We start from the raw sequence: 8,915 nt of genomic DNA, 5'->3' as shown, positions 1-8,915 counted from the left end.
CTCAGAAATCACTCTCGGTTGCACAGTTTCTGTTCTCAAACTTTTTTTTTTTTTTTTTTTTTTTGCTTTATCGAGTGTGATGCCATATCAAGTCAACGTTATTCTCTCACAATGTGCTCTTTAAGAGGTGTGGATGTTTATATGGTCAGGGGATGCTAGAAAGTGCGGTAGTAGACATGATCAGTGTAAACAAAAGTATTTAGAAAGTACGCGAGGTTGTTTTCGACGGATAAGACTCTGATACAGTGTAGTCTTGATTACCTTTTAAAAGGTGTTCTTTGTTCAGTGTTGTCATTTTTATTAATAACCTGTTGTTTTGACTAGTTTAAAGATGGTTCTAAGAAAAGTGTTTTGGCGGGATTAGGTATGCTGTATGGACAATAAACTCACCTTGACCTAAATTTGCCTGTCTTGGTTTTATTCATTCAGTGTGAAGATGGTGCAAAAGAAGATGTGATTCTAAAGCTTGTGATCTAGATAGATGGAGTTAGCAGGCATATAAAACGTGAATGTTTGCAGTCACAGAACAAGTTTTCCTCCAAAATGTAGCTCTTTGCCTACTGGATAGGCAAATTCTGGGATGTTTCTTCTGTGAAATGAGATTTAAGGAGAACAGAGTCCCAAAACCGGTAAGTTGCTTGATCAAAATGTGGAAATTGAGCTGGTGGAAAAGTCATTGTAAGTACATGGAGTACACATGTTTGCGACTGTTTGGCATACTATTTAAATCTCCACTCAGTTATTTGTTGCATTTAAGTGCCGCTGCAAAAATTCTGTTGTTTTTCTTTCTATAAGCTTTGGGCGAACTGTGAGTAAAAGGAGAGGGCTTTGTGGTGAAGCCAGCAGGAAGAAATGGGCTTCCACGTGCCTAGTCTCGTTCCTCAGCCTGTGGCCAGGACATGAAATGCTTGCCCTCTCCCTCTCCTGCTTCCACATCTGCTTGTGGATGCTTGCTCTGAAGTGACCAACCTCCCGTGTGACATGCTTGGCCTGACCTCAGTGTCTCCCTTTCTCCACTGCCATCCAGTAGCAGTCTTCTACTGAATTTCAGGCCTTGGGGCACCTCTGGGGAGAGCAAAGAGGCATCGAAGAATGAAGAAGAGGTATTTGTCAGACACACTGCAGAAAAAGTAACACCATCGTAAAGTGAGTAATACAGCCAAGATCAGAGAAGATAAATGAAAGAGGAAAAAAAAGGGGGAAAAAAACCCCACAAGATGTAATGAACAGGGAGAAGGAAAAATTCTCAAAACCACTTACAAAATGCAAAACAAAAGAAATAGCTATGAACAAATAGGAAAAAAAAATCATGGATGGGATAGGAAATGCCAACTAAATCGTGAGGTTGTGAGTCAGGAGATACAGACCTTGCTATCCATAAACACACAGGGTACCTTGGGACCTGTGGCTTTAGGCAAATTCTTTTAAGACTTCCCTGCAAAGTGACCTGTCAGCCTCCTATTTCACAGGTTGTCTGCACCAAAGGTAGAGATTTTAAAGCATAACAAGTCCTCGTGTTCCTGGGGCCACCATTTAACATGACCAGCAATCTGCAGCATTTTGTAGGCATAACTTCAAGCCTATGAAGAACTGGAACTTGTGAGGGTTTTCCTTACCCTTTCCACTTGCAGTTTAAAGCTCAAAGGGGTGCTCTACAGTCTAATTGCAGGTTTTAGGGGAGTAATTCCTTTCCCCCTGTAGTGTTACCGGTAGTCCTCCTGGAACTGCTGGGATGTGCTCCATGGCTTTGTGTTTTAAGAGGTTTTTCTAAATCTAGATTTAGCAGAAAAGAGATTTTCTGTTGTCGTTTAAGTAAATGTATGTTTTCAGAATTAGTGGATATTGGGCGCCGAAGCTAAAATTGAAATTAATTGGGCAACAGCCTGTTCCCTTCCTTTAAAGAAAGCTGGCTGAATGCTGAGAAGCTACATACGATAGGGTTAAGTTCTATTACTATGTGGTCTGTGAAAGTTTTGTATTGTCATCTTCTTACCATCTGCAAACAATTCTGCCCATCGTGATCCTATACCCTACATAAGGACAGCCTGAGGATTTTAAGGAGGGACAACATAGCAAAACCATGCTTTAAAATGACTGCATGCTGGACTGACCTTTGTGTTTAAGAAAATTTCCAAGGCAAAGGAAAGAAAGCTTTAGCACTGAGATTCCAGAAAAAAACCACACAATTGCTCAGTGTTTCCAATCAGTATACGAGTTAGATTATGTTTTATTTTATATTTCCCCAAATCTTTCTGTAAGGACTAGAAATGCAGTTTATCTTTCTAAGCAGCGAATTTTACTTTGTGTTTCAAGGAAGGTATCCTTAATGCTTGTTTCAGGAGTGTTTTCAAACACTTCTATTGTAATTGCTGTATCTTTTAATTTGTCCCTGAACTATGTAGCCGCTCTTCATTCTGTGCTGCTCTAAAAAAGCAAAATTCCCTACAAATCTCATGCAACCAGCAGAAGCAGAATCAATTCTATTCCTGCCGAAGACAGTGGGAGCTCTTTTGTTGACTTTTAATAGGTTTAATAATTTTCCCACCAACTCCAGTTCATTCTGGCCTTGTACTGTTAAATACTAGTCATATCAATAGATGTAAAGCTGATGTAAAGGCAGGTAGAATTTGTGCTAAGTCTGGCCAAGTAATTTCCTTTTTTCAGCAGGAAAAGTCGTGATTTAGCTGCCAAGAGGTATGAGAGGTGTGGAGTCCATCTTTCTCAACATGGTGTTAACCCTTGAGCATTACATTGGTGCTTCATCCTATTAAAATCAGCACACAGGACTCTCTAGGTCACTGAAGGTGGCTGTCTGCAGTCACAGCCCATCAGTCATCCATACTCTGCCTGGAAGGAAGCACAGAAGGGTGCATAAATGATAGACTGGTTTGGGTTGGAAGGGACCTTAAAGATCATCTAGTTCCAACCCCCCTGCCAGAGGCAGGGATACCTTCCACTAGACCAGGTAAATGACCATCATTTTCAAATACAGGGTAACTTGAATGTCCTGTGGGTAAACAGCGGGAGAGAAAAACGTGCACTATCAAGCAGATGGACTGCTTAATTGTAATGTAGATAATAAGGTAGAAAAGGTGTATTTTAATCTTACATTTCATGGGGAAGAAACAGGCCAGGAAAGCATATGGCTTTGCTTATGCAGGCATCTCTGTTGCTGATACACTTTCGCATCCTTCTGCAGTCCCTTGCAGGCATAGATGTAGAGTAGTTGCGCTCAGTTTTTAAAGACTTGTATTGGAGCCTTCTCTGTGCTGTTTGCAAATCAAAGCCAGCCAGCTGGCATGAAGGGAAGCAGGCTATGCTCCACTTCTTTGTCCCTCACAGCACACTGAATCATTTCTCCCAACTAAGGGAAAGTTTATTTTAAAAAGACTTTGGGGACCCCTTTAGATCTTTGGAGAAAGCTAGCTGTATCACATTTACTTTGTACCTCCTTGAAATATCAAAAAAACCCAAACCACACTCTCATTTTTCTTAATATAATGATATATTTAAAAGGATTGTCAAAGATGATTTCCATTTCAGCTGTGTGCAGCCGCAGGAGGACAGGTACCACAATATTTTTACACCAAAAAGAGTGCATGGTAGCTGATGTTACTGATGATGCTGCCAGGTGACAACCATGAAAATTGTGGGAGTCTTTGTACAGACGCTTGCCAGGGAGAACATCAGGCCAGCACTCAGCATGGGCTTCAGGTGCACTATGGGGAAGGGCTTCCCTCGGTAGCTGTTGGGTTAAATCAAGACCTGTAGGCTTGTAAATTAAGGTGAGTAAAGCTAAGGTATTTACGCTTATAGGTAGGAGGTCTGTATTCAATATGCCTAGAATGAGGGGCTGCTCTGAGTTCTGCAACCTGCTAGAGAGAGAGAAAGCCGCTGATGCAAAGAAGAAAAAAAAAAAAGGTGGTGGTGGGGAATGTCTGTCTCCTTAAATGTCTGTCCTTCTGTGGAAATGATGCAGTGATAGTGCTGTCTTGCTATTAAGTTTTATCTAAAAATAAACTGGGATGTTATTTGAGCTCTTCCAAAATGTAACATGCAGAAACTACAAAAAGAATTAGGGCAGAACAGTGAAGGAGAAAGAGAAAGGTCAGGAGACCGCCCATGTTTGGGGATGCGGCTCCTCAGATTACTTGGTAACGCTTCTTAGAGTAAAACTTCTGGTTCATCTGGCAGGAGACTAGTAAACATCCCTGAAGAGCAATAGATTGACCTTTCTGATGACTAGGGTTTTCAGAACTTGAACAAAACTCTAAGTGGGACATAACTGGTTGGAGGATAAGGAAAGAATTCAGCATTGTTACTCAGCACACCCAAACAAAAATTTCTCTCAATTTTTCCAGCTTCCTCAAGTTCAACTTCTTTGTTTCTCCAAGGTTGGGTGTTTTTTCAATTTCTTTGGATTTGCTGCTTACATATGACAAAGTATTGATCTTTTCTGGAGCACCTCGATGGTATTATTTAGTTTCCCAAGTTTAGGTATTAAGGCTTAGCCTAACGTTATAGAAATTTGCAACAGAAATGCTTGAAGGTTGGATGCGATTCTCCCTGATGGCTAGCATCACAAGAACAAAAGATTAAATATGTAATCTAAGTGAAATGCAAAGCTTGCTGAAAGGGAGCTGACTAAACTTGGACTGTAAAACCCGAGGGTGCAGACTGCAGGAGGACCGCTAGATGACGGTAACGTAACTCCTACAGCTGCAGCTATTCCTGGAGCTCCTCCAGGAGCTGCCTGGGCTTTGCTAGCCTTCTGGAAAGTAAAAGGCTTAACTGAACCTTCTCACTTCTCCGACAGCTCACCTGAATGCCTTCATCAACCAGAAAGCTTGCAGCTGCGACTTGAACTTTTACACTTGGGGATTTGGGCAAATGGGTCTGGAGTGCTGTTGCAGGAGCATGGAAGATTTTCTTTTCAGCCGGACACTCACAAGGGTCTGGTTTCTGCTCCCTGTTTACAGCCGGTATATCACATGGAAAACCATCTTAAAAATAACGGAACACTTTCACAGAATCACAGAATGTTAGGGGTTGGAAGGGATCTTGAAAGATCGTCTAGTCCAAACCCCCTGCCAGAGCAGGACCACCTAGAGTAGGTCGCACAGGAACACGTCCAGAGAAGGAGACTCCACAACCTCTTTGGGCAGGCTCTTCCAGTGCTCTGTCCTAAAAGTTAACTTGCCTAAAGTTACTTTTCCATGAAAGCAATTGACGCAGCTGCTGCAAAGGTATTGCACAACCATGTTCTGTTCTGCAGCCCATCCAATTTGAGAACTGTTCACAGGCACAACCTCTGTGCTAGGATTTGACTAAGTTATGAATTTCTTCATGCTTTAGAGGCATATTACACAGTGAGAGGAGTGGGGGAGGAAAAAACTGAAGAAATTCAGCCTACGTTTCTGCTGGGCCGGTGTAAGAGCAAGAAGCAAGATCAGATCCTGAATGAGAAGTGAGCTGCCGAGAATACAGCCCAGCTGATGATTTCAGGTTTGTGTTCCTAATTGCCAGCTGTTGCTTCATGGAGACTAGATAGCTCGCCCTGGATTGATGATCTTGTCTGATGTTAGTGAAATGTGATCCGTGTGATGATGACTTTACTAGGTAGTCAACATTATTGAAGTTTAAATTTTTATTAGAAAAAAATTTTCTCATTCAAAAATGCTTAATTTCCAGCTCCACAAAAGCTTTTCCTTCTTAAGGTAACTTCCTCAAAATACTATTCCTCATCTGATGTGCTTCTGTGCTTGTGCTTGTGTTAGCAGTTGTGCTTTACTAACTTTTTTTCAATGGGCCAATTTAAATAGGCTCATGAACACAGACTGACATGATGTGCTACAGCAGATCAGAGAAATTACTGAGGAGGAAGAAGTGAAAAATAAGAATGTTAATGCTCAGGAAAAAATGTGCCCATGCTATACAGATGCAGAAGACAGGAGCAAAGATAAGAGGACTAAACTATGGAAAAGGGAAACATGATCTAGTAGCCAAACCATGAGGGTGTAAGTGAGAAGCTGTAGGTCTTTTGAGCTGTTTTCTCACAAGCCCACACTGTGACTTCAGCCAAAATCTCTGTAAAACTTCGCCTGAAGGGCTGTCACTTTTGCAAAGAGACCTGTATCAAAACATGCACTTACGCACATAGACACTAACAGTGTTGGCTTGTATTTGTTTCTTGTCCTTCTAAAACACGCTTGAAACACAGCTGGGGTCTCATCAATGTAGCAAACAGTTGTTTTTAATGGTGATACAACAGAAATAGGTCAGAGCTGAGTCATTTGGCCCTGGCTCGCTCAGAGGCTAGACATGTCACTTGTCTTACCCTTTGAAAATGTCAGTTCACAAATCTGTGGTGGAAAGGCACTGCAGAAACACAAGGTTGTGCCACACTGCCAAAGGAAGATAAACAGGGAATGAAACAGACGCACCGTTGCATGAAATATTTAATTTCACATCTGTTTTAAACTGCTATCACATGAAACAAATTATGTTTTAGCCTTCATTTAGAATTTGTTTGGTGTTAAAGCACAAATCAGTTTCAAAGTTAGGTCAGATCTCTGGGCAACCCAGAAGAATTTCTCAGATGACTGATTTTTAGGTAGCATTTATGCCATCCAGTTGTGAAATCCTGAAGGAAACACACTCAGCTATCTGACCAATTAATATTTTGGTTAATGAGATTATCTGTAATCCATAAAACTTCAGCTTTCTGAGTGGAAAAGGATGATTTGTGATTGCTTCTTCTGCTACTTTGTCCATTTTTCCAGCAGTGATTTCATAATGCTATTATTTAATAATGGCAATTGGGTCATTGCTCTCATTGCCTATTATAAATCAACATTAGTAAAATGATTAAAATATTAACTTCAAATGCTATTTTCTCAGTTCTTGTGTGCTATTATAGCTCCTTTTGTTCACCCTTAAGTGACCTTCCCACTTCTCTCCTTGCTTTTTGCAACCATAAAATACACATTACTTTTTAATGTATTCTACATCAGTAACACAGTCATGATTTGACCATATCTTTATAGTTAATTTCCTAAAATATCAATCATTTTGAATCCTTAGTATTTCTGGCCAGCAGGATCTTTCCTGAGATGAACGTTGTTTTTCTGTGTTGAGAAAAACACCTATGCCATACCCTTGCAGTTTGCCGAGATGTACGTGTGTTTTTTCATAAATCTTCAAAAACGGGAAGCATGGAAAAACCAGCAAAATAAATTTCTACTTTTGTAAGACTCCTCATTTTTGCTGTGCCTTTTCACTCTCACTAGGCAAAGTGAGAGTCTGACTGTCAAACCCTGACAGCTGAAGGAAGAACGTCCTTATTCACCCAGCAAATAATGCATAAGCAACGAGTGTGAGCTACAAAATGTAGATGTGTCTTCTACCTTCCCACAAATGCGGTCAGCTGGCCCAGAGAGAACACTGCCAGGCAAAAGAGGAGACCTGATTTATTGTATCTAGCTCAGGTGTCAGCTGCACTCCTGAGTTTGAAAACATCACTGTGATGCAGAGAGCGCATAGAGGTGGTAGATTTGCTCTTCTCTCTCCCCCCAACTCCTGTAATTCCTCTCTCTGTTATTTCCCAAGTATGATGGTGGCTGCAGAGCTAAAGTGGCCTCTGTCCAACATATCAATCTGCAACACCCTTAATACAAAGCTCACCCATTCCAGCTCTATGGATCCCAAAATTGTATTCCACCAATCTCCCATCTAGATCGTAGGAGCTGAAATGATTTGGGTAAACAGGACCTGAAGAAGACGATGACGACCTGTCCCATTTATCAGAAAATATATGGAGTCTCTAGACTTCTGCTGCACAGGGCCAGCACGGCCCCAGCTGGCTGCGGAGGTCTGTGCTGTGGACGCCTACACCACACGCTGCTTTGCCTTGTAAACTGCTGGTCTGAAATGGTTGCTTTGGAACGGCTCCCGTCTTCACAGGTGACTAATTGGGGGTATGATTTGGCTTCCAAGACTTTTAATCGACTTGTAATTAGTGTAATCTATCCAACTATCCACATCTTTTAAAGACCTTCAGGGATGGTGACTCCAGTGCTTGACAATCCTTTTAGTGAGAAAATTCTTCCTAATGTCCAACGTAAACCTCCCCTGGTGCAGCTGGAGGCCATTTCCCCTTGTTCCATCGCTTGTCACTAGGGAGAAGAGACCGACCCCCACCTCACTACAACCTCCTTTCAGGTAGTTGTAGAGAGCGACAAGGTCTCCCCTCAGCCTCCTTCTCTCCAGACTAAAGAACCCCAGTTCCCTCAGCCGCTCCTCACAGGACTTGATCTCAACATGTGCCTCGAGACTTTAAAAAATGCTTCAGACTGGCCGTGTCTCACCTTTAATTTCTAAAAAAAAATAATAAATAAATAAATAAAAAAAAAGAGTACTCTCCACTCGTCGGGTCTCTGGGCCGGCTGGTGCAGCGCGCACACCTGCGGCCGCACGGCGCGGCGCCACCTCCACCCCCCCCCCCCCCCCGGCTTCCTTCCACCGAGCGCAGACGGAACTCCCATCCCTCCCCACAGCCTCCGGCAGATGCCAAGACGATGAACGGGCGCGACGGCAGCGCCGAACACACCCGGTGCGGAAAAGGCCCACCCTGTACGGAAACGGGCAAGAGCCGCGCCTTCCCCCGGCAGCCGCCACCCGCCGCACCGGGACCCAGGGGAGGGCCGGGGGCTGCCCCGGCGGGGCAGGACGCGTCACGGTGCCACCGGCTCCCGGCACGGGCCCGCACCCTTCCCGCCCCCCGCCTCCTCCCACCGCCGCGCCGGGGCGGGGCCGTGACGTCACCGCCGGGCGCGGGGCGGCAGGGCGCCGCAGTGCGGGCAGGAGGCGCCAGCGGCGGGTGAGGCTGGGCCTGCGCGCACCTGTGCGGCCGCGCC

This window comes from Leptosomus discolor, chromosome 1 (genome assembly GCF_034619465.1).
Source record: "Leptosomus discolor isolate bLepDis1 chromosome 1, bLepDis1.hap2, whole genome shotgun sequence".
NCBI lineage: Eukaryota > Metazoa > Chordata > Aves > Leptosomiformes > Leptosomidae > Leptosomus > Leptosomus discolor.
The sequence above is the reverse complement of the archived record's forward strand: the minus strand, read 5'-3'. Positions refer to the sequence as shown.